The 26,261-nt window shown below is 46.8% G+C and overlaps 1 protein-coding gene across 2 annotated transcripts in view; it reads left to right on the top strand.

The window, feature by feature from the left end:
- The window catches only part of DLGAP2 (DLG associated protein 2), a 637,838-nt gene that overhangs the window by 8,625 nt on the left and 602,952 nt on the right, over positions 1-26,261 (top strand). Inside the window, exon 2 of one of the 2 annotated variants that reach the window (XM_086379876.1) lies at positions 18,390-18,509. The exons of the other annotated variant lie outside the window; for it this stretch is intronic. The gene's annotated coding sequence lies outside the window, so the exon portion shown is untranslated. The remainder of the gene's footprint in view (positions 1-18,389; positions 18,510-26,261) is intronic. 2 annotated transcript variants of the gene reach the window in all.

Here is a 26,261-nt window from a genome sequence, read left to right on the forward strand (position 1 = left end):
CTCTCTCTGCTCAGCCTCGCTGCTCCCTCCGAGCTGTTCCCTGAGCTGTTGGCTTTGGAGGCCTGGTGTCAGTGTTGGGGCCTTCGCACAACCCTTGTGTGTGCTCAGCGTCTGTCAAGGATGTGCGCTCTGCTGGGGTCCACTGTCTGCGTCCCTCTGCTGTATCAGAGGCCCGCGGAAACACTTGTGGAGTATCGTGGCACGAGCTGACTTCTGGGTCGTGTTGAATCGGGACAGATATTCTTGGTCCCCAGGTGGTCCTTCCATAGACAGACTGTCTGGTGGCTCTGCCTCCATCATCCTCACCAGCCAGAACGGGAAGAGGTTGGGGGACCACGCAGCGGGTCCTGGTCCTATGGCCTCTGTCACATGCCATGTGCACCTCAAGGGAGGTGGGAAAGAAGAGGAAAAGCTTTGAGGTCAGCTGACTGTTTCTGTGAAATGTTCCTCGTTTCTTTTCTGGAACTTCTTCAGAATCTTTGCTTCCTATCCCATCAGCCCTGATGAGTTCCAGCAAGAAGGACAGATCTTGTTTGGGTTTAGGTTCATCTTCAGCCACTCCTCAGACCGTGTCTGGTGTCCCTGAGGCCATGCAGACAAGGGGGTGCCATGGGAAAAGCTGGGGAACAGCTGATTATCCTCAGAAATCAGAGAGGATGGCTGTCTGGGCATCACCAGGAGTGTCTGTCACATGGCTTGTCTGAATTTTAAACTGCCTGGGACACATAATACTGTAATTTAATAATGTCTTAAAGGAATTTTGGTGCATCCATGCGGTAAAAGGTTGCAGAACTGTTATAAAGTGAACAGGACCCACTGGACTCTCTGGACCTAGTCTGCCTTTGATCAGTCATCCACCTTGGCATCATCAGATGGAATTCAAGTGTCAGTTTCTCAAGCGCCGGAAGCAAGTGGGGCTCACTTCAGCACGGCGGAGCCCGCTGGCAGGACCTGGACTTGCTCTCGGCCCAGACGATGGTGAAGACGCTGGGGAGAGAGGGGCCCTGTGGTGGGCTGAGGTAGCCTCTCCAGCACCTGCGGGCTCTGTCCCTGCCTCACCCTGCGAGGCCTGGTGTCCCGGGACTGCTCCTGCTGAGCTTTGCGGGTAGAGGTGTTGGTGGACCGCGGAACATATCCATGCTACCCTGTGACCCAAGGTGGGGCCCAACCTGGCCTTTCCCAGCAAAGCACTGGAGTCTAGCAGGGTGAGTGGGGGTTGGTGCAGACGAGAGATGGAGTGTCTCTTGTTATCCTCCAACATGCTTCTATTTTTACTCATGTATTGGGAGAAACCAAGGTCTGCACTGTTGGATGTCCAGCAGGGTCCCCAGAGATGACTCCGGTTACGAAGCGTGAGCGGTGCACACAGCCCGTTCTCTGGCCCTGCCTCTGGCCCCTGGTGCATACTTCACAGCTTTCTCTGTTCTAGGTTTAGGATGTGCTTTGGAAAGTATTCAGGGTTCTCCCAGTAAGCAAGAATAGGCAAAACCTGAGGTCAGCACATTGTTGTCAGACTCGTAACGCATTTCCTTGGCTACCAGATCCTCTCTTTGTTATATTTATTCCGCTTTTGGAGACTCATCTTTCCTGTGATATTTTTTGTTCTCTCATAGCTGGTGGTGAATTGCAGGCTGCTCGGGCTGCTTTCACACATTTTCTTTTTTGTTTTTTTAATGGTCATCTACTCTGCTAAATATTTAGAAATTACAGATCTGTACAAATTAATGACTTGGAGGCCACAACTCCATGACTTAGAAATAATTACAGTTTGTGTCTTGCTTCTTCCCCATCTCATTTTTTAAACCAAAATTGGGAACTAGCCTTTTTTTTTTTTCCACTTTATATTCTTTTCTGAGAATTTGTCCAAATTTTCAAAATATTCTTTGACGCTTGATTTTTCTTAAATTTTTATTTGTTTATTTTATTTTTGGGTGTGCTGAGTCTTTGTTGCTGTGCTAGGGCTTCCTCTACTTGCAGAGAGCAGGGGCCGCTTTCCAGTTGCAGTGTGTTGGCTTCTCACTGCAGTGGCTTCTCTTGTTGCAGAGTGCAGAATCTAAGATATGCAGACTTTGGGAGCTGTGGTGCACCGGCTTTGTAGCTCCGAGGCATGTGGGACCTTCCCAGACTAGAGATCGAACTCGGGTCTCCTTGACAGGGATGAATTGCAGGGTGGATTCTTAACCATTGAACCAGGGTAGAGTCTTAACTATTGGATCAGCAGGGAAGCCCTTAGACAATTTGATTTCAATTGAAGTATTAATATAATATTCTGGTGTGCAGTGTTATTCAGCCACTCCCCTATTGCTCAATGTTTAAGTTGCTTACACAGATTTCTGGTCATCTGTGATTAGTATCTTTTTTAGTGTTTTCTGAAGGTCTATATAATTTTTCTCTAGTAAATTCCTAGAAACAGAATTATTGGGCTAATGGCTATGTCTCATGCAACAGGGCTGCTGTAACAAGTTACCATAAACTCAGGGCTTAAAACAACAGAAAACAAGAGAAGCTCCAAATCAAGGATCCCAGGGCTGTGCTCCCTCTAGAGGGTGCGGGAAAGGGTCCTGCCTGCCTCTGCCAGCCTCTGGTGCCTGACGAAGTTCCCGAGGCTATGGCATCATTCCCACCTCTGCCCGTCTCCACAGCCCATCTCCTCTCTGTCGGTGTCTTCCTTTCTTCCACCTCAAACCTCTCTTCAGTGGACACTTGTCATTGGATCTAGGACCCACTCAGATAATCCGGGACTTTCTCCTCCTGTCAATGCTCTTAATTTAAACATATCTGCAAAGACCTCTTTTCCAAATAAGGTCACACTTAGAGATTTCAGGGATGCATCAGTTCAGTTCAGCTCACTTCAGTCGCTCAGTCATGTCCAACTCTTTGCGACCCCATCCATCGCAGCATGCCAGGCCTCCCTGTCCATCACCAACTCCCGGAGTTCACTCAGACTCACGTCCTTTGAGTCCGTGATGCCATCCAGCCATCTCGTCCTCTGTCGTCCCCTTCTCCTCCTGCCCCCAATCCCTCCCAGCATCACAGTCTTTTCCAATGAGTCAACTCTTTGCATGAGGTGGCCAAAGTGCTGGAGTTTCAGCTTTAGCATCATTCCTTCCAAAGAAATCCCAGGGCTGATATCCTTCAGAATGGACTGGTTGGATGCATGGGGACACTCAAATACAGTGGGGATCAGTTCAGTTCAGTCCCTCAGCCATGTCCGACTCTTTGTGACCCCATGGACTGCAGCACACCAGGCCTCCCTGTCCATCACCAACTCCCGGGGTTTACCCAAACTCATGTCCATTGAGTCTGTGATGCCATCTAACCACCTCATCCTCTGTTGGCCCCTTCTCCTCCTGCCCTCAATCTTTCCCTGCATCAGGGTCTTTTCTAGTGAGTCAGCTCTTTACATCAGGTGGCTAAAGTATTGGAGTTTCAGCTTCAGTATGAGTCCTTCCAATGAATATTCAGGACTGATTTCTTTTAGGATGGACTGGTTGGATCTCCTTGCTGTCCAAGGGACTCTCAAGAGTCTTCTCCAACACCACAGTTCAAAAGCATCAATTCTTCAGCGCTCAGCTTTCTTTATAGTCCAACTCTCACATCCATACATGACTACTGGAAAAACCATAGCCTTGACTAGACAGACCTTTGTTGACAAAGTAATGTCTCTGCTTTTTAATATGCTGTCTAGGTTGGTCTAACTTTCCTTCCAAGAAGTTTCATGGCTGCAATTACCATCTGCAGTGATTTTGGAGTAAAAAAAATAAAGTCAGCCACTGTTTCCACTCTTTCCCCATCTATTTGCCATGAAGTGATAGGACCGGATGCCATGATCTTAGTTTTCTGAATGTTGAACTTTAAGCCAACTTTTTCCCTCTCCTCTTTCACTTTCATCAAGAGGCTCTTTAGTTCCTCTTAACTGTCTGCCATAAGGGTGGTGTCATCTGCATATCTGACGTTATTGATATTTCTCCCAGCAATCTTGATTCCAGCTTGTGCTTCTTCCAGCCCAGCGTTTCTCATGATTTATAAGCAGGGTGACAATATACAGCCTTGACGTACTCCTTTTTCTATTTGGAACCAGTCTGTTGTTCCATGTCCAGTTCTAAGTGTTGCTTCCTGACTTACAGGTTTCTCAAGAGGCAGGTCAGGTGGTCTGGTATTCCCATCTCTTTCAGAATTTTCCACAGTTTATTGTGATCCACACAGTCAAAGGGCTTTGGCATAGTCAATAAAACAGAAATAGATGTTTTTCTGGAACTCTCTTGCTTTTTCAGTGATCCAGCGGATGTTGGCAATTTGATCTCTGATTCCTCTGCCTTTTCTAGAACCAGCTTGAACATCTGGAAGTTCACGGTTCACTTATTGCTAAAGCCTGGTTTGGAGAATTTTGAGCATTACTTTACTAGTGTGTGAAATGAGTACAATTGTATGGTAGTTTGAGCGTTCTTTGGCACTGCCTTTCTTTGGGATTGGAATGAAAACTGACCTTTTCCAGTCCTGTGGCCACTGCTGAATTTTCCAAATTTGCTGGCATATTGAGTGTAGCACTTTCACAGCATCATCTTTTAGGATTTGAAATAGCTCAACTGGAATTCCATCATCTCCACCTGCTTTGTTCGTAGTGATGCTTCCTGAGGCCCACTTGACTTCACATTCCAGGATGTCTGACTCTAGGTGAGTGATCACATCATCATGATTATCTGGGTCGTGAAGATCTTTTTTGTACAGTTCTTCTATGTATTCTTGCTACCTCGTCTTAATATCTTCTGCTTCTGTTAGGTCCATACCATTTCTGTCCTTTATTGAGCCCATCTTTGCATGAAATGTTCCCTTGGTATCTCCAATTTTCTTTAAGAGATCTCTAGTCTTTCCAATTCTATTGTTTTCCTCTATTTCTTTGCATTGATCACTGAGGAAGGCTTTCTTATCTCTCCTTGCTATTCTTTGGAACTCTGCATTCCAATGGATGTATCTTTCCTCTTCTCCTTTGCTTTTCACTTCTCTTCTTTTCACCGATATTTGTAAGGCCTCCTCAGACAGCCGTTTTGCCTTTTTGCATTTCTTTTTCTTTTGCACTGAACAGTGGGGATACCCACCTTCAGAGGGAACCAACATTCCACGAACCTTGAAATTGCTGTGGGCGACTTTTTAGACCAGAGCTTCCCACTGGCACTGACCTCGATGCTCACCTTGCTGCTCCCTCACCAAGTACCGGAGAAGAGCTGTGAGTGTGGCCGTGAGTGTGGCACAGGAAAGGCTCTTGCAAGCAGCAGAGAAAGGGTCAGCAGGTTCGACCAGAGCTCGCGGGAGTCTGTGCCCACCTGATAGAGCTCCGAGCTGAGCCTGGAGCGCCGTCCTTTCCAGCCTGAAAAAATGGACTAATATACTCTATGTGCAAAGGTTTTCATGCCCGCATAGAAATGGATGGGGAAATAAACTGGAAATTGATGATGGGGTCCATAAGTATTTGAGAATGAGAACCGGTAATGAATGGTAACAAAAAGGTAAGTTAAAACATCACTTGTAAAAAACTTATCAAATGGGTTGTTATTTTAAAAATGCTAACGACCACACATTTTCACCCTTGGGTTTTCAAGGCATCCTCTGCTTTGTGTCAGTGTGTCTTCCCGTTTTGTTCCCAGGTGCCCAGTTCCTCCTGGGCGTGCTGACCACAGAACCCTGTGCTTCAACTTTATAGTGAAGGTAGATTTCCTATTTCAAAGGTTTAACGGGATAGCATTTTTAAAAAGAATTGAAGCTGGCTAAATTTAGTGTCTGAAAAATGTCCAGGCCGAAAATAGCTCTATTCCAAAACATCTGTCCCCAGGCCCAGACTGCTGGGCCGGGAAAGGTGGACGTTTCTGCCTGTGTCCCACTAGCAGACTGGTGTCCCCAGCCACGAGTCGTCACTGAGCGGGTGTGTGTTCCTCGTGTGCCGGCCTGTTGCGTGGGAGCGTGATCGTCCCAGGTGCTGGGCTGCTTCTGACCCAGGCCTGATGAGCCATGAGGAGGATCACTCTTCCCCTTCTTCTCTGGCACCTCCTGCTCCTTACTGCTCCTCACTCTTTGCCCTTCTGAAGACATTAAAACAAGATGAATCATAAGGTTCAAAAACATAAGGCTTTTGCTGGGATTCCTTTCCCTTTCTTCATTCTTATACTAAGTGTTAAATTCCTGCTTCGTCTGATATTTTTTCAAGTTTAATATCTTTTTTCCTTTTTTTAAGAAGTAGCCTTCTGGTAGCCCAGGAGAAGGTTGTTCCTTCATATATGTGGCATGGGGCTCTCGGGAACCTGATGTTTGCATAGAGGCTTTCATGTCTCCTGCAGAGGATGGGGAGGGGGAGGGGAGGAGGAGGCAGGGGAGGAAGAGTTAGAGGAGGCGAAGAAGGAGGTGGATGAAGACGTGAGTGTGGACACCATCCCCTTGGACGTCACTGGCACGGCTCCCTTCTTAGTCTTCTCTTATGACACTCGTGCACTCAGCATGGACAGACCTGTCCCTCTTGCTGCCCAGCTGTGTAGCCAGAGGCAGAGGTGAGACCCCATGAGTCTGCCGTCGAGCCGGCCATGGGGTGGGGTGCCCCCTGCACTTGGCTCATCTTTGGAAGGACCTTGTCTGTTGTGGGCTGTGCAGGATGCGCGGAGAGTCAAGGCAGTGTCCCCCATGCCTGGGCTTCAGGTGGGCACGGGGCCAGATGAGGGGCTGGGGGGCCCTCAGCTGGCCACCCTCCACCACGTGTGGTCCAGGGGTGGGGATGAGCAGGGGGCATCTGGGAGCCGTGCTTCCTGTCTGCCTAGCTGGCTTCACGCTCTGAGTCCCTTGACTTAGTGCTGAGCACAGTGGACCCACGAGGACAGAGGGGCCTGGATTCTTGGGAACCGATGAAGGGCTGCAGATAGTGGCTGGGAGGTGGCGGGCTGGTGGCGGCCTGTCTGGGCCCCTGCAATGGGTCCTGTGGGGTGCTCACGGCACGTCCCCTCACTGCAGCCTGATGTGGCCACCCCTGCACCAGGCCTACCTCTCGGGTGCAGGGCAGCCTTGCTCTCAGGTGTGCTGGTCCTCTGTCCATTTCAGTAGATGCCTGCTTATCCTGTTTGCCAAGGACTGTTGTCAGAAGTGTGGGCACACTCTCAGTCACTCTACTCTTACTGTTTCCCCTTAAACCCCCCATCTGGAAAGAACACACTGATTACAGAGAAGAGATTCCTTTGACTTATTTGGGTTGAGCATTATCACCTCTCTGCCACCAACAGGAGAACAGGGGCCTGGAGAGTTGAGGAGCCCTGGCAGCCAGGGGCCCTGGTGGAGGCTCAGGCTGGGAGTAGCCGGCAGCCCTCAGACCCCATTGTCCTGGGGAGCCAGTACAGTGGTCACCTTGGTGGACCCCCCTCGTACTCCGGAAGCTGAACTCCACATGAGCACCTTCCAAGGAGGAGAGACATCAGGTGAGGTTGGAATCCTGTCCCTTCTCCTTAGTGTTCCTCTGGGCTTCGCAGCCACAACTTGTGGATAATTCGACTTCTCCATCTGGAATCGGGGTGTTGGATCTTGAGGAAGACTCCTGCGTCCACCTGGTCTACGCTTCCTTCTGGGACAGCAGAGCCTGGAGTGTCTGCAAGATTCCAGGTGTCGCTCAAGGTGCTTGGAAGTCAGGATGGAGTCTTGGGGAGTGAGACATTCCTGCTGAGGCCACGGGGAAGGTGCTGGGAGGGAGAGCCATCCACCAGCCCAGAAGCTTCTCTGAATTCTGATTCTCCTGCTCCAGTATTGTAGGTGTATAGAGGCTACCAACGCACCAGGTGTGTCCTCTGAGATGATCCAAGATAATAAAATGACATAAATAATCATTATTTTCCTTGAGGCCTTTAAAAAAAATCTGTGCATAGAACACTGTGTTTTAGGGCCTGCCACAGGTGAGCTGTGAGGGCATCTGTGTAGCTGTGAGGAAGTGAGTGTTGGGAAACCCTGACTCATGGGCCCACCCCGAGTGGACACCTCATGGGGGACGCTGTGTGCCTGAACTGGAGGACAGGCTGGCGGTGCTACGCCCCTGGGAGGACATAGTCCTGTAGGGCTGTGGGGTGGTCCTGGGGGTGCGAGAGGCACCCATAAATATATCTGAGCCAGCACCACGGCTGCTGCAGGGGGCCCCACCCCATGCTTCCAGCTCCTCTGTGCTCCTGGCGACCCTTGGGGTGTGGGCATCACTGCATGGCATCGGTTGGCAGCTCATCTTCCAGATTCTGCCGAGTGGTGCTTCTGGAACTTTGTGCTAACAGGCTTCACTGGACCTTACAGGAAGGCACAGGGCCCTGGTTGAAAAGTTGGGTCGGTGCAGTCAGGAGGGTGGTGACCCAAGATCTACAGAGACTCCTGCGTGGCTTCCCCACGCCCCGTGTGTCCTGAGTGCCTGCACCTCCAGGTGGAGCTGAGCCTGGCTAGAGAGGGAGCAGTTAGGTCCTCTGTCCCCAGGGAGGAATCATCAGTACTCAGAGCAGGAGGCTGGAGGGGTGCCCACCTCCCCACCAGGATAGGATGCATGTCTTTAATTGTCTGGTAAATCAAGTAATTTGTAATAATCTGGGTAACTTTGAGTGAATTTCTGGAAACTTGCTAATCATACAGTCCTTTGAAAAATAACTTTTGGGTGCATACAAAAGAGGACATTAATGTTTATTACTGATGAATAATTCATTTGATGTGTTTTCTTGTAAATCCTCTATGTGCCAAAATTGTGCTCCACATTATGTATATTTTAGTAAATAAACCAGAAAGACAGTTCTGGTTGAGAATCTGTGGAGGGAGGTAAATATTAAATAAATATAGAGCAATCATGTTACTAAAAGTGTCTTGATGCTCAAGATTATAATTCAGCTGGAGGGACTGCTGTGCCCAAGTATTGGTTCTCTGACCCATGTGGGCGGCCTGGAGGCTAGGGGCAGACGTGGCACTTCTGGTTCTGGGAAGAATGAATAGGAGTCAGGGGCAGAGTCAGGGAGTCTTCCAGACCTGAGGAATGAGGTGCAGGGGCGTCAGGGATGAGCTGGGCTCTTGGCCTGAGCCAACAGGGGTGCAGGTCCAGCCCCTGAGGTTGGAGACCACCAAGTTCCTGTGTGGGAGAGTCCTCTGCTCTGTTTTCAAGTAGGATAATGTAGTTTAATGTACTTAAGAGAAATCTAAGACAAAAAATGCATGAATGTTATCTTGCCAAACCAGCCTTGCTGTTTAGGTGTGAAGGTTGGGATCTACTTTTTCCCTTCTCCCTGGATCCATCTTCACATCCAGCCAACCCAGACACCATGGGTCACTGGGAAGTGATGTCTGTTGGACCAAAACTGGCTCCAGTTGGCATATCCTCTGGTGAAGCCTCACATTTCTCAGATGGGGAAACTGAGGACTGGCCCAGAATTCCTTCTTCTCCCCACGGAGCTCTGTGCCTGGCCACACCCTCACCACACTGTGCTCGAATTAGGAGAACGTTCTCACAGCAGCCCCCCCACCCCACCCCGCCTCCAGTCTCTCTCAGCTTGAAGCCATCCTACACACAGCTGCTGGGGTAATCTTTCTAAAGCCGTTTTTATCATGTCACTTCTCTGCATGCTGTTTTCTGTTGCTTTTTGTCAAATCCAGATTTCTCCTTCCTGGCTCTCAAAGCTTTCTGCAAAATGCCCCCTCTCTGAGGGTTTCCATTATGGGCCTTTACAGAACATTTGCCCCAAAGTGCTGCTCAGATCCCCTGTGGCTGTCTCTCTGTTGCCTGCCACCGGGCCTTTGCACATGCCAGACCACCCACCTGGAAAATTTATCAGCCTGTTCCTTGCGTCACTTTTCTTTCTCGATGTGCACCTGTTCTGCTTTTCTAACTGTGAAACCCCTTTCTCCTTGGAACTGACCCCTGTATATGCTTCCTTCCCTCAACTCCAACTGTTCGTTCACCGTCTGCTTTCCTTTAGTAATTAGTTATTCATCTCATAACATTCAGAAGATGTCTTATGTAAGATACTTGAATCCAGCAAAGCAGTCATCGTCTAATGATTGGCTGGATTTACAAAAATATACTAGGAAACCCCCGCCCTCCCCAGGAGCTTTCTTTAAAAAAATAGCTTCCTTTATGTACTGGCAGTGATGCAGTTACATGAGGTTTATTTCACAGTGGGGTTAGGCTTGTTCTGAGAGTTGTCACACCCGTGTTTGATTGGCTGATGGGATATTTTGGCAGATCCCTGAGAGTCCTAAGCATGATACCCAGCTTGGACCCCCCTCCGTCTGCGTCCCACGCTTCGCTGTGCCAACTTCCCAGGCAGCGCGGCTCCCAGCTGGGGGCAGCTTGCAGCCCTGCACTGCTGTATCTCAGATCAGACGTCCTTGATTTAAAGACTGTGTGTCTTTGACTTCCCTGGTTAGGACTCATGCTTTTTGCAGAATCTTGATGGTGTTGAGGCTGGTGGGAAGTTGTGTACAGCTCCCTGGGGCTCTGCGTCAAGTTCGCCATGTCGTCACAGGCTGTCTATTCTCTGTGCTTGAGGCCAGCAGGGTGAGCACACCAGACTTCCTTGAGGGAATGCCCCACAGCCTCGTTATTGTCACCCTGGTTGGGCAACTGCCTGGTGTGGTGGCTGCCGAGCGAGGACCAGAACTGGCTGAGTGCACTTGACCATGACATCTGGGCTCGGCCAACCCTCTCTGGGCCTCAGTGACGAATCTGTCAAATGGGGATGAAGATAATTTCTCACTTGACAGATGGTTGTGAAGATAAAAGTGGGGTTACTGAGGCCTGGGGGGCGGTCAGCGGGCCGGGGGGCGTGGGGCTGGGACCAACACGCAGGCCCTTCCTTTGGCCACGCTCCCCATGGTCAGCTCTGCCCTGCTCCTGAGTGCTGTTTGCACACTCATAGTGAAAGCATTTTTTACCATACAGAGAGCTATATTTATAAGTAACTCTGCATAGCCCATATTTATGGCAAAGCAATTTTGAATCACTTTCCAAATTTTCTTCATTTACATCTAACAATCTGTGACTTTTTATTAGAATGTCTTTTATTTTTATTGTTTAAAGATACTATCTGTGAGCATTTTTGTTAGAGAGAATGAAACAACTTGTCCTCTGAACACATCAGAAGTTCACAGGCTGAACTGGGAACTTTCAGAAAATGTGAGTTTCCAGGATTCTCTCAAGGCTCTAGCCTTGATGGCTTTGTCCTTAATGGGTGTTCCCCATGGGGCGTGGGACCAGGCCCACCTCCCTCAGCACCATCAAGGGGACAGTGAGCAGATGGGTGGGGGGCTGGCTTAAATTTCCTAGTGACCTTACGGCGGGTCTGGCTCCTGCAGGGCTGTGTGGGGTCTTCTCTTTGCAAGCACACGCTCGGCCCCGTCTCAGCACAGCCCTGCTGCCCTCTGTTGTCTGTCCACGCTTCCCGCTCCAGGTGGGGCAGGGGGCTCATAGCGAAGATGGCTGTGTGTTTTTTGGGCACAGAAACCACTCACCTCTTCTGGTTATGTTAACTAATGCTTCCCATGTTGAGGTTATTTACTTACAACCGATCAATCACTCTGCTGACAGCCCATAAGCACACCAGCCCCTCATTCCTCCTGGTCCCCACCTCCCCAAGCAGCTCACTGACTCTGGCTTTCACAGTCCATGTGCGTGGACGGAACTGGAGTAGATGATTCTGGTTGTTCAAGTTATAAACATCCATTTCTCTTCCTCTGTAGTTCTCTGGGTTTAATTATTCATCAAGATTGTATCTAGGTTACTTATACTGTGATCATTATTTTCCAACCTTGTTGTAGAGACAGTAGGGGTTCTTGTTCCCCTGCTAAGTCAGCATGGCATATGCCATGTGGGCACGTCCTCCCAAGTCCTCCAAGACAGGTGCCACCCTTGATAAGCCCTTAGCTAGGCCAGCGGATGAAAGGCAGAAGACTCAAGTCAGTAAAATCAGAAGTAGAAGAGGAGATATTATGATGGATGCCTAGAAATAAGAGGATCATTGGGGATTTAAAAAAAAATAATTCTACGCCAACAAATTGGACAACCTAGAAGAAAATGGATAGATTCTAAGAAACATACAATCTGCCAGGCCTGAATTGAGAAGAAATAGCCAGATCAGACCTTTAACAATAAGGAGATTGAATCAGGAATCAACAACCTACCAGCAAAGAAAAGTCCAGGATCAGATGGTTTCATGGCTGAATTCTACCAGGTACTCGAAGAACTCAACCAGCTCTTTCTTAAAATTTTCTAAAAATGGAAGTAGGTGAAACATTTCCAAACTCATCTTATGAGGCCAGCAGCATCACCCCGACACCAAAGCCAGACAAGACCCCACGAGAAAAGCAAAGCAGGCTGCCTCTCTGTTGTTGTGCGGGCTAAATCACTTCAGTCGTGTCCAGCTCTTTACGACCCCATGGACTATAGCCTGCCCGGCACCTCTGTCCATGGGATTCTCCAAACAAGAATACTGGAGTGGGTTGCCATGCCCTCCTCCAAGGGGTCTTACACACCCAGGGATTGAACCCGTGTCTCTTACGTCTTCTGCATTGGCAGGAGGGTTCTTTATCACTAGCGCCTCCTGGGAAGTCCAGCTTGATATCTCTGTTATAAAGCTGGTCTGATGAAAGCCTGGACCTGTAGGTGTTGGAGGTTTCAAGGCAGGTTTGGGATGAATGGGTGTCTCAGGTCTGAGGCCCATGGTGCCAGGCAGGGACAGGAGGCAGGATGCTGTAACCGGGTGTCACCTGTATCAAAAGTCTTCTTAGTATTTCCTTCAAATAAAAACTCAGTACTACGTCTGTACTTTCTATATACACTTTGAAGTAATAATGAAGAATTTTCTTTAGTAGGAGGAAACTCTCAACTCTATCTCCTTATTCTTGCATCTCAGGTTTGTTATTTAATAAAAATTTAAAAACTAATTACTTTTAATATATATCTTTACATATGTCTTAAAGCAATATTTGCACATACTTAACATAATCTTGCCTGGAAAATCCCATGGACGGAGAAGCCTGGTAGGCTGCAGTCCATGGGGTCGCTAAGAGTCGGACATGACTGAGCGACTTCACTTTCACTTTTCACTTTCCTACATTGGAGAAGGAAATGGCAACCCACTCCAGTGTTCTTGCCTGGAGAACCCCAGGGATGGGGGAGCCTGGTGGGCTGCCGTCTATGGGGTCACACAGAGTCGGACACGACTGAAGCAACTTAGCAGCAGCAGCAACATAGTCAAGGCTATGGTTTTTCCAGTGGTCAGGTATGGATGTGAGAGTTGGACTGTGAAGAAAGCTGAGTGCTGAAGAATTGATGCTTTTGATCTGTGGTGCTGGAGAAGACTCTTGCAAGTCCCTTGGACTGCAAGGAGATCCAACCAGTCCATCCTAAAGGAGACCAGTCCTGGGTTTCATTGGAAGGACTGATGCTGAGGCTGAAACTCCAATACTTTGGCCACCTCATGTGAAGAGTTGACTCATTGGAAAAGACCCTGATGCTGGGAGGGATTGGGGGCAGGAGGAGAAGGGGATGACAGGATGAGATGACAGGATGTCATCACCGACTCGATGCACATGAGTTTGGGTGAACTCTGGGAGTTGGTGATGGACAGGGAGGCCTGGCGTGCTGCCATTCATGGGGTTGCAAAGAGTCAAACATGACTGAGCGACTGAACTGAACTGAACCTATGGGCAAACAGTGGAAAGTATGTGTTAGTTGCTCAGTCATGTCTGACTCTTTGCAACCCCATAGACTGTAGCCCACCAAGCTCCTCTGTCCATGGGATTCTCCAGGCAAGAATACTGGGGTGGGTTGCCATGCCCTTCTCCAGGGGATTTTCCCAACCTAGAGATCGAACCCAGGTCTCCTGCATTGCAGGCAGAGCCACCAGGGAAGCCCCAAACAGTACAAAGTAAACATCAGCAGGGTCTTGCTCCACCTCTTTCAGTCCCAGGCCCAGGAGAATTAGTGGTAACTAGTTTTAAACAGACTTTATATTTCAAAGCAGTTTTTGGTTCACAGAACGTTAAGAGGAAGGCAGGTGATTTCTCACATACCATACTGTTGTCCTGCCGTGCACACCGCCCCCCGTCATGAACGTTCCCGCCAAGCAATGCATCTTTACAACTGATGAAGCTCCATACACGCGTCACCGCTGCCCAGAGCCCGTGGTTCACATTAGGATTCTCTCTTGCTGTTGTCCATTCTGTGGGTTTGGACAAGTGTATAATGACATGTATTCATCATTATAGTGTCCCACAGAAGTTTCATTGTGTGACTCACTTTTTACTATGTACTTTCAGGTCTTCACAGATGATTTCCATGTCTCCTAATTAACCTACTCCAGTCATTGTTGACTGTTTACTGTGTCTTCCCCTTCCCTCCGTATAACCCGGTTACTCCTGCTGGGTTCTTCTCTCTGCTGACTCATTAGCTTTCATGGATAAGTTCCACCTTCTTCCTTATTATGTTGGTTCTGGTGGTGTCACTTGACATCCATTCTGTGCTGTGAGGCATCAGCACCACTCACTCAGTCACTTTCAGCAGCATTTGTCAAGGGTGAGTCCATTTAAGTTCTGTTTAGAAATCATAGTTAATTTTCCTGCTTCTGCTATGAGCTGAAGACGGAACATAGCCTTTTGGAGTCGTTGTAAATGCTCCAGGGGGCGTTGCTCAGAGAGAACCACCCTCCTTGGTCCTTCACCACCTGACTGGCAGGCCGGAGGTTTTCTTCCAGGATCTTTGTTCTGATTTTTTTCAGAACCAAGTGCTTTCTGGGTGTGAAGTGCAGCCTCACCTTTTAACTCTTCTCTTGGCTGTTTTGACCTACAGTTCCTCAAAGATCTTGTCTTTCTCTGTCTCGACTTTTACCTTCCTTTGGTTGGTGCATGTCTTCAAATAATTTCCTGAGAAAATAAGAGTAGAAGATAACTTTTCTGGTCTTGCGCATCAGAAATGCTGCCCTCATTACGTGTGAAAGTTTGGCTGGGTATTGAATTCCAGGGTCAAAATAATTTTGTCTGAGAATTTTGAAGGCCTTTTCCCATTGTTTCCTGTAATTTAGTGTGGAAAGTCCAGTTCTGCTTCCTTTGCTATAACTGACTTCTTTCTGGACATTTTTAGCTTTCTTTTATGTTTGTGTTCTAAAGATTCACATACATGGGTGTAGGTTTTTCCCTGTTTCAGTCAAAATGCTGGGCCACGTGGATGCTTTTGGTCTGAAATTATGTGATCCTGGCTTTGGTAAACTCTCATGTACTATGTCCTTGATAATCTATTACCTTCAGTTTCTATTACCATCTATTCTGTTATTTTTCCCTTTCTTTTCTCTTCTCTTGTATCTTTCTGAAACTCTTCTTCTTCAGATGTAGGACCTGCCCCAGATAGACTCTTAATGTCCTATGTCTTTTCTATTATGTACTTTTGCATCTTTTGTATATTTTTATATTACTTTCTGGTAAATTTTATCAATACTGTCTTCTATCAACATTTTATTCTCAGCAATTTTCAGTTTCTAAGACTTCTTTTTGCTCTGTTTCTTTTTTCATGGCCCTGAATCTTCTCAGATTTCTCTGTGGAGACTAACTTGCTCGGTTTTTCCTTTTACTCTATTTCCTGCAATGTCTCTTTCACTTTTTCTGTCACTGTGGCTCTGGTTCTGTGTCTGGAGGTGGAGCTGGTCACCAGGTGGGCTTCTCCTCGGGGCGGTTGGACACAGAGCTGGCTGTGTTGCTGGAGAAGTTCTAAATGCAGAGTTCAGGTCTTCATTTAGAGCAAATCAATTCTGGTTTTGAAGCAAAGAAGTTCCGATTTTCCCAGTGGATTGCGGGCAGGCTGCTGGGCATCTTGCATGAAGGGGTGTGAGGACGATGCGGTCACTGAGTTTCCTGGGTCCCTCTGCCCCGTGAGCCGTCTGGGACCCAGGCATCCCTGGGCAGCCGGGCTCGTGTCCTGGCTCTTGCCTGCTTCGTCACCTCCTCGACTCTGCGTCCTCAGCAGCACTTTCCCTCCATGCGGCACTACACGCGATACTCCAGCACCTGCTTCTTTCACATTCATAGATTTCCTTCTCCACAGAGCCCTTGGCAGTCACTTGGCGGGGTGGTGAGGTCTCAGAAGGAAGAGAAGCCTAGTAAATTAAATACTTGAGTGCCTCAAGTCAGACGTGAACCACGTTTCAGTTTGAAAAGTAGTAGGATTCTCTGGCATTATTAAATGACATTGGCCAGAAGTTCACTAAGGTTACTGTTTTCCTGTCTCTCTTAAGCCCTTTTCCTGAAAGGTCTGCGTGTGTGTTTTCGCATTTCACAAGTAGACCTAAGGATGCTGGGGGAGCAGAGTGCGGGGACCGATGGTGGTAGGAAGACCTGTGACGTCTCCTGTGGTGAACGTGTCGCTTTGATCCCAAGCAGGCATGCTAGTGATGGAGGTGGACAGTCGTCCTCCCATGTGTGAATGTGCATGTCTTTGACCTGTGCGTGACCTTTCCTTACAGACAACACAGTATGATGCGGCTTCCCTTTCTCCTTAATACTGGTCCCGAGGCTCGGGGGCTCCACTCCTCAGTGTTCTCATCCCATCTCTGTCCTCACGATACACCACCCTGGCCCCTGCAAAGACCCTGGGGAAAGGGTGCGTCCATGTCTAGGGGATGCTCAGGACAAGGGTGGGAGGGGAGAGGCTGGCACTAGGGGCTGGGCACCGTGTCCTGGTGCCAGTCAGGTGGTCCAGAGTTTTTCTTTCTCCACCAGACCTGAGGAGGACCCCTCACATTGTCATCTGGTGGATCATCAAATGTGGTTTTGGATGGAAGATTGCCGTGACTTTGCTGTAACACTTTCTGGGAATCAGTGGCTCGGGTCTCTGTGTGAAAAAGGTTTCTCATGCTTAAATCTCAGCAGGTAAAACAGAGAACAGAAGTATGCTGGACCCGGTTTCAGTATAGCAAGAAGTTGTACTAATTAATGTAAACATTTTTTAAAAGAACTCTATTGTGAAAGTGGTGAAAGTTTAATCTGTATGTTTAAAATTGTTAATAAAAATTTGCACCAGCCCCAAGGATCCTGTATTGAACCAATATAATATTGTAAAGTAATTAGCCTCCAATTAAAATAAATTAAATTTTAAAAAATTTTGCAATATCTCTGTAAAACACTTGGAACCTCATGGTCACAGGATGCCTTATTTCAATTCACATACATTTCTTTGTTGCAGGGAAGAATGAAGTGATGATCAATAAAAACTTTCAAGCGTAAAGTATATTACTTTAGGATGAAATCCTTTGGGGTAAATGGAGTGGAATTAAGAGTTGAAGGCGTAAAAGAAACAGTGTAAAATTTCTAACTGCTTGGTTCACACACAGCTCAGAGTTGGACTTGCCCCCTGCCAGGAGCACAGTCTGTCTGTGGGGCTCGGTCTGCTCAGCCTCAGTATCACAGCAGGCAGCCTGGAGCATGGTGGCCCCCGAACAGATATAGTCATTTTGAAGCCACTGGATACATACAGAAGAACTGGGGAGCGCTTTCATTTAATGGCAGTCAATATGCTATTCTAGGAATTAAATAATTTGCAATGCTCTAGTAGTCATTTAAAAATTTTCAAAGGGTGCTTGAGAAAAATCACGAAGACCACTAGTTTGGGGAATTGGGAATCAGGGGTCTGATGTTCAGGGAGCATGGGGATGGGGGGTAGGAGCAGTGGGAAGACCAGCTCTGGACACAGAGGCTGGGAGGGCCCACAACCCCCACCCCCAGCTCTGGGGAAACATCCCCTGCCTTGGCCCTCTATTATACTGATTTGAGAAACCTAGTTTTTAGAGAGTTACCTCTTATTTAAGCCAATTGCAGTGTTACCATATTCAGATAACCCTTTTTGCACAGGGGGATAAAGGGCCCTCTGCTCAGGGAATTTATGAGTAGTGCTGCCTGAATCCGAGGGGCTGAAATGGGCCGTGCTGTCCTCCTGGTGAAGGGGAGAACCTCCCAAGGGAGTGGCATGGACGTGGCACCTTGAAGTGGGTCATGTTGGGCCGGGGGTCCCTACCTTTGAGGCTGTTCCTGGGAGAGATTGTCTGAAAGGATCTGGGAAGAAAGAGAGATGGTTATGGAGATGAACACATAGAGGATGGGCCAGGTGATCTGGAGAGGCACAGCTGGCGTCAGGTCAGGCCCCGTCCAGCATCAGCGCTGCTGAAGAGGGGGTGAGCCTGCCTGGCGGGGAGCTGGGCGTCCCTCCCCAGGACACGCAGAAGTGCCTCGTGCACGCGGAACTCGCAGTAACCCCGTGCCTGCCGTGGACCTGGAAAAGGCTGACAAGAGTCAGGGCAGTGGAAACAGAAACCTTCCTTATCGCGGTGCTGAACTTCAGCCGATAATCTCCTTGTTTAACATAACAGGGAGGATGGAGCAGAAAGGAACCGGCTCGCAAGTAAAGCAGGGCTCTCGCAGTACCAGAGTTGTCCAGCCGTCCTGGCAACGTCCCTGGCTTCTCACAGGACCGCGCCTTCATTCCCATGGTACGTTGTGTCTGCCCACTTCCCCATCTAAGTTAGGGTGTAAGTATGTTAGATGAGGGCTTCCTTGGTGGCTCAGATGGTAAAGAATCTGCTTGTAACGTGGGATACCTGGGTTCGAGACATGGATTCAATGCCTGGGTTTGGAAGATCCCCTAGAGGAGGGCATGGCAACCCACTCCGCTGTTCTTGCCTGGAGAATCCATGGTCAGAGGACCTCGTGGGCTACAGCCCATGGGGTCACAAAGAGTCTGATACCACTAGGCGACTGAACAACACCATGTTAGGTGACACTGAGTGTTGGTCCTGTCCTCCGGGAATCCGCTGTCAGAACTCTTGTCTGCACACAGTTCCCGGCCTTCTGAGGGGAGCGAGCAGCTCCCTCTGCCTGGAGGGCCTGGACGTGGCCTCTGAGCAGCAGCGTGCAGTGTGGGGCTGCAGTTTCATTTTAGGTCCTCTTTAGACAATGACTTCCTTCACAGCACCTTTTAAACACTTACTCAGTAGTTTACGTATTTCCTTTGATGAGATTAAAACTGACCTAAACACTTATTATATATATTTGTCACTGTGGTGTTTAAAAAAGAACTCTCAGTTTCATCTAAAATCCATTACTGTATCTTCTGAGACAATATTAACAAGATGGTAACTATGGAGTCCTCGAGTGCCGTCTGGCCTGGCGCTGATCCTGAGCTCAAGCTGTTCTGTTTTACGACGAGTTCGTAAAACTCATCTGCATGTTGTGGGCCAGTCAGTTTTCTAGCCGGTGCTGATGTAGGAGCTGCAGCAAGTTATCCAGATCTAGAATTAGTGATTTTCAAGGTGGATGAAACACCCTTCTATTGGAAGAAGATGCCATCTAGGACCTTCATAGTGAGAGAGGAGAAGTCAATACCCGGCTTCAAAGCTTCACAGGACTGACCCTCTTGTTAGGAGCTAATGTAGCTGGTGACTCTAAGTTGAAGCCAGTGCTCCTTGACCATCTGAAAATCCTAGGGCTCTTAGGATTATGCTAAATCTACTCTGCCTGTGCTCTGTAAATGGAACAGCAAAGCCCGGATGACAGCACATCTGTTTACAACATGGTTTGCTGAATATTTTCAGCCGACTGTTGAGACCTGCTGCTCAGAAAAAAATGTTCCTTTCAAATTATTCCGGTTGCTGACAATTCCCCTGCTCACCCAGGAGCTCTGATGGAGAGGGACAATGAGATGAATGTTGTTTTCGTGGCTGCTGACACAACATCCATTTTGCAGCCCACAGATCAATCAGGAATTCCTACTTTCAAGTCTTATTATTTAAGAAACACATATCATAATGCTAAAACTGTATACCATAGATAGTGACTCCTCTAATAAGTCACTGGGCAATCAAATCAAGTCCACTGAAAATCTGCTGGAAAGGATTCACAATTCTCTGTGCTGTTAAGAACAGTTGTGGTTCATGGGAAGGGGAAAACATATCAACACTAACAAGAGTTTGGAAGAAGTTGGTTCCACCCCTCCCTCATGGATGACTTTGTGGAGGTTCAAGACCTCAGTGGAGGAAGGAACTGCAGATGTGGTGGAAACAGCAAGAGAACTAGAATCAGAAGTGGAGTCTGAAGATGGGACTGAACTGCTGCATCTCATGATAAAACCTGAAGGATGAGAAGTTGCTTCTTATGGATGAGCAAAGAGCAAAAGTAGTAGTTTGAATCTACTCCTGGTGAAGATGCTGTGAAGGTGGTTGAAACGACAAGAGGACTTAGACTACTCAGTAAACTTAGTTGATAAAACAACAGAAGAGCTTGAGAGGATTGACCACAGTTTTGAAAGATGTTGTGCTGTGGATAAAATGCTATCAGACAATGTTGCTGCTGCAGAGAAATTGTTCGTGAAAGGAAGGGGTCAATCAATACAGTGGACCTCGCTGTTGTCTTAATTTAAGAAATTGCCACCCCAACCTGCAGCTTCCACCACCCTGATCCATCAGCAGCCATCAACATCAAGGCCAAGACCCTCCACTGACAAAAATATTACAACTTGCTGAAGGTTCAGCATGTCTTTTTAGCAGTAAAGTACTTTTTAATTATGTATAATTTTTTTATACATAATGCTGTTGTATACTTAACAGACTGCAGTATAGTTTGCAGACAACTTTTACATGCACTGGGGAACCAAAATTTCATGTGATTCACTTCATTGCAGTGGTCTGAGACCTCACCCCACAGCTCCTAGTGTCTCTGAACTATGCCTGTATTGCAGAAAGAACTTGAAAATTAGGGGGAGTGGGTGGCACTCACATCTGTCCCCCCACCCCAGCTTCAGTACAAGTTTGTCTATTTTTACCTGCATTTTATATAAGGATTTTTGTGTATACGTTTATATAATTCAATGCAAAAAAAAAAAATTGGTAACATGGACTAGAAGATTTTCAGCTAGTCCTTCTATGACTAAGATGATTTGATAATTGATACATTTTAAGTACTGTGTTTGGTAAAGACCTTGTTTTCCTTTGGTATATATGTAGTTTGTTGAGAATATTCTTAAGCCTGTTACACAGTGGCTGGAAAAATGAAAGACATTATTCACCCAGTAGCTCTATAACAGTTGGGTCCCCCAGTTGGTAGAGGAAGTTTCTGTTGAGATATTGTGCTGGGAACAAACGAATCATTTGCCAAAAGCATGGCATTTGACTTGATTGACTTAAATGACATTGCAATACAGCAGCTCTTAGGGGCAGATGAATTTCAGTGTAGGTTAGGTTCTAACACATCTAAAAAAGATCCTGAAATAACAGTGAGTTAAAGATAGATATATATAGATATATATATATATATATATATACGTATGTATGTATGTATATATAAACAAAGGCCAACCTGGGAGCATGCATGGCCCTGTGGACGTTCCTTCAGCATCACGGATATGGACGTCCTCTAGCTTGTTGCTCTGCCTCTTTCAACTTGGGTCTTGTCTCACACGCCAAGGTGGACGCCAGTCATCATATAAACTTTCCACCCAGCACTAAGAAGGGCTATTATTAAGCACTCCCTATTATTAAGCACCTGTCTTAGGGGTCACACAACATTTCTGCTACCATCTTACCTTATGAAATTTAGTCAATGGTCATTCCTATCTTCAAGGTAAGCTGGGAAAGGCAGTATTCATCCTAAAGCAGGAATATGCGCACTTCTATAAAAGGTCGGATAATAAATATTTCAGGCTTTTCAGGTCATTTCATCTGTCTTGCACTTCTCATCTCTGCCATTATCTTCTGAAAATAGCCCTGGCCACACATAAATGAATACAGATTGCCATATTCCAAGAAAACTTTATAGATACTGAAAATTGAATTCTATATAGTTTTCACATGTCATGAAACATTATTATTTTGGTTCTTAAAGTCATGTAACAATGTGAAAACCATTTTTAGCTTATGGCCCATATAAAAACAGGGAATAGCAACTGATTTTTGACAGGAGTGTCGAGTCTATTCAGTGGGGAAAAACTAGTGCCTTCAACAATTGATGCTGGGAAAATGGGATGTCCACGTGCACAAGTGTGAATCTAGACCCCTACCTCACACCACATACAGACATTAACTCAGTATGGATCAAACACTGGAAGAGCTGAAACCCTTAGAAGAAAACATAGGAACACATTTTTTATACTGTTGGTATGGCAATGGTTTCTTAGATACAGGACCAGAAATACAGGTAACAGAAGAAAACTATATACACACACACACACACATGTATATATATATCTTCTCTAGTGACTTAGTAAAGCATCTGTATGTGTGTGTCTGTGTATATATGTGTGTGTGTGTATATATATATATATATATATAGCCTTGTTTATATTATAAAACTTTTGTGCAAAAAAAGCATCATCAATAGAGTAAAAGAAAGTCCATGAACATGAGAGAATATTGGCAAATCACATATCTGGTAAGGGTTTAATATTCAGGATGTATAAATCCTGCAACTCAGCCACAAGACAACAAACAACCCAACCCAGTTAAAAATGGACAAAGGACAGTAATCACTATTTCTCCAAAGGTGATATAAAATGGTCAACACACATGAAAAGATGCTCAACATCATTAGTCATTAGGAAAATGCAAATCAAATCTACAAAGAGACATCACTTCACACCTACCAGGATGGCAAAAACAAATAAGCGAACCAAGAACAACTGAAAACCCCAAAACAAAGCAAAGGAAAATAAGTTCTGGTCAGGATGTGGGGAAACTGGAACCCTCATACTTTGCTGGTGGGAATGGAAAATACGGCACACAGCTTGGCAGACCTTCAGAAAGTCCACAGAAATACCTTGTGACCCAGCAGTTCCACTCCTAAGATGCACTTAAGTGATCTGAAAACAGCAACTCTAACTGGGACTCACATGCCACTGTCCTACCTTTATTCACAGTTGCTAGAAGGTAGAACACCCCACTGCCTATGGGTGATAAAGGGATAAAGAATGTGGTCTATCTGTACAGTGGAATATTATTCAGCCTTGAAAAAGATGCAGTCTGACACTGCTACAGGATGATGGGTCTGGAAAACAGTGTGCTGAATGAAGTAAGTCAGATGCAGAAGTACAGATATTAGATGGTTCCAACAGTGGCTGACTTTATGTTCTGGGCTCCAAAATCACTGCAGATGGTGACTGCAGCCATGAAATTAAAAGATGCTTACTCCTTGGAAGGAAAGTTATGACCAACCTAGATAGCATATTCAAAAGCAGAGACATTACTTTGTCAACAAAGGTCCGTCTAGTCAAGGCTATGGTTTTTCTAGTAATCATGTATGGATGTAAGAGTTGGACTATAAAGAAAGCTGAGCACAAAAGAATTGATGCTTTTGAACTGTGGTGTTAGAGAAGACTGTTGAGAGTCCCTTGGACTGCAAGGAGATCCAACCAGTCCATCCTAAAGGAAATCAGTCCTGGGTGTTCATTGGAAGGAAGCTGATGTTGAAGCTGAAACTCTAATATTTTGGCCACCCGATGTGAAGAGCTGACTCATTTGAAAAGACCTTGATGCTGGGAAAGATTGAAGGCAGGAGGAAAAGAGGACAACAGAGGATGAGATGGTTGGATGGCATCACCGACTTAATGGACATGAGTTTAGGTGAACTCCGGGAGTTGGTGATGGACAGGGAGACCTGGTGTGCTGCGATTCATGGGGTCGCAAAGAGTCGGACACGATTGACTTGACTGAACTGAACTGAACTATGTGGAATACTCAGAACAGGCAAACTCAGAGACAGAGTATAACACAGGGGTCAGGGGCTGGGTTGGGGGAGAGAGAGAGGGTTACAGGGCACAGAGTTTCTTTTCAGGCTGTTGAAACATTTTGGAAACAATCCAGCTAATTGTAGGACATCATGAATATAATTAAGGCCCTCGAATTATACACTTACAAAAAATGGTTTAAATAGTAAATTTTATGTTATTTTGCCACCATGTTGACAAATCTTTAAACTCAGGGGTTGTGTTATTAAGGATAAATGAGTGAACACAGGACTTCTCTGGAGGTCCTATGGTTAAGACTCCATGCTTCCACTGCAGGGGGAGCAGATTTGCTCCTGGTCAGCGAACTGGGAGTCTGCACAGATGTTAGGGGTAAGCCTCAGGGCCTCTGTAGGTCCCTGGACTCTGTAGGGCCCTGAGTCCCTTGGGCAGCAAAGAGATCAAACCAGTCAATCCTAAAGGAAATCAACTCTGAATATTCATTGGAAAGACTGATGCTGAATCTCCAAGACTTTGGCTACCTGATGCAAAGAGCCAACTCGTTGGAAAAGACCCTGGTGCTGGGAAAGATTGAGGGCAGGAGGAGAAAGGGGTGGCAGAGGATGAGATGGTTGGATAGCATCACCGACTCAATGGAAATGAATTTGAGCAAAAAAAAATTTAATAGTGAAGGACAGAGGAGCCTGGCGTGCTGTAGTCCATGGGGTTGCAGAGAGTCAGACAAGACTTAGTGACTGAACAACAAGAATAACAAGGGTGGGCCAACTTTTTAAAAAGTAACAGCATGGAATGTTAATGTTAAAAGCCTTACACTCTTGGGTAATAACAGCTAAGGAATATAGTAGTATTTCTTCATTCATTTAAAAGCCTAAATATCTTAGTAATTTGGTAATACTCTTAAAAACATTTTAAAAAATATATTGGTACCTGTATACATTTTAGAAAAATTTTTAAAAAGAAGGTATGTTATATATCCAAAGGAAATTAAATCACTATCTGAAGGCGATGTCTGTACTGCCTTGCTCATTGCAACATTATTTACAAGCCAGGATAGAAACAAACTAAACGTCCACTGATGGATGAATGGTTATATATACACAGCGTATACATACCCGATGGAATATCAATAAGCCTTTAAAAAGAAGGAAATCCTGCCTTTTGTGATAACAGGGATGGAACCTGAGGGCGTTATGTTAAGTGAAATGTCAGAGAAATATCAGTATGGTATGATCTCACTTATATGTGGGATTAAAAAAAGAAAACTAGAATAGAACCAGTTGAGCTCTTAGAAGTAAAGGATCGAATGGTGGTTGCCCGAGGCCCCTGTGTTGGCCAAAGGTAAAAGCTTCCAGTTATAGGATGAACAAGTCTGGGGGTCTGACATCCAGCTAGGTGACTGGTTAGTTGTGTATTATGCACCTGAAGTTGCTCTGAGTTTAGAGCAGTGATGTTCTCATCACAACAGCAACAACAAGAAGTGGTAACCATGTGAGGTGAAGGACTTGTTAAGTAACACTTCACAATTTATACATGTGTCAGATCTTCATATCTAGACCTTAAATTCACAGTGTTGTGTCTGTGTGTCCACCGTACTTCAGTGTGTGCTCAGCTGTGTCTGACTCTTTGTGACCCCATGGACTGTAGCCCACCAGGCTCCTCTGTCCATGGAATTCTCCAGTCAAGAATACTAGAGTGGGTAGCCATGCCCTTCTCCAGGGGATCTTCCTCGCCCAGGGATGGAACCTGGGTCTCCTGCAATGGCAGGCAGATCTTTACCACTGAGCCACCTGGAAAGCCTATGTTTCAGTAAAGGTGGGCAAAGAGAAGCCATACATCTGTCCCCGCAGTCACTCGGTGGTAATTCCCTGCGGTGACTCTGGTCTCCTAGGCTGCTTTGCCCACAGGCAGGCAGGTACTGGCAGTTCATTGCTTTTCTGTTGGTGCCTAATGAGTTATGAGTATAGCCGTGTTCTGAACTGTGTCCAACTGGGTGCTCTGTGGGAAGGTTTAAAAAGTCCCTGAGTGCAGTGGTGTGGACAGAGCCATGTCAGGGTCCCAGCAGAAGGGAAACATGTACCCTGAGTGATGCAGGGGACTCCTGGGGCCAGGTGGGTGCAGAGCTGTCACCTTGTCTGCAGATACGTCCCCAGCCATGGACCTTCCAGTGAACAGAAACACAGCGTGGGGCGGGGGGAGTGCAGCGTGCTGGGCTGGGGAGTCCGAGCACCACTGTTAAATAGCTCTGGACAGAGGCCCTTGGGGTCCCAGCCACAAGTTGCCTCTTGTGGGGATCACTCTCTGAGGTGATCACTCTCTGAGGAGGCAGGGAGCCCTGAGAGGCTGGATCCTGTGACTAGCAGCTCATGGCGAGTCCAGAGGCTAGGACCTGGATGGGGGTCCCTGGTCCACATGAGGGGCTGTCCTAAGACCTGTTCCAACCTCCTGTTGTTTCCTGAGCGGAAGCCCAGGTATTTGGACTTGTACCTGGTTTGTTCATATTTCCTTGTGTGTG

Source organism: Bos grunniens, chromosome 27 (genome assembly GCF_055505025.1).
Source record: "Bos grunniens cultivar Pamir isolate PY7600 chromosome 27, Bosgru_T2T1.0, whole genome shotgun sequence".
Taxonomy (NCBI): Eukaryota; Metazoa; Chordata; class Mammalia; order Artiodactyla; family Bovidae; genus Bos; species Bos grunniens.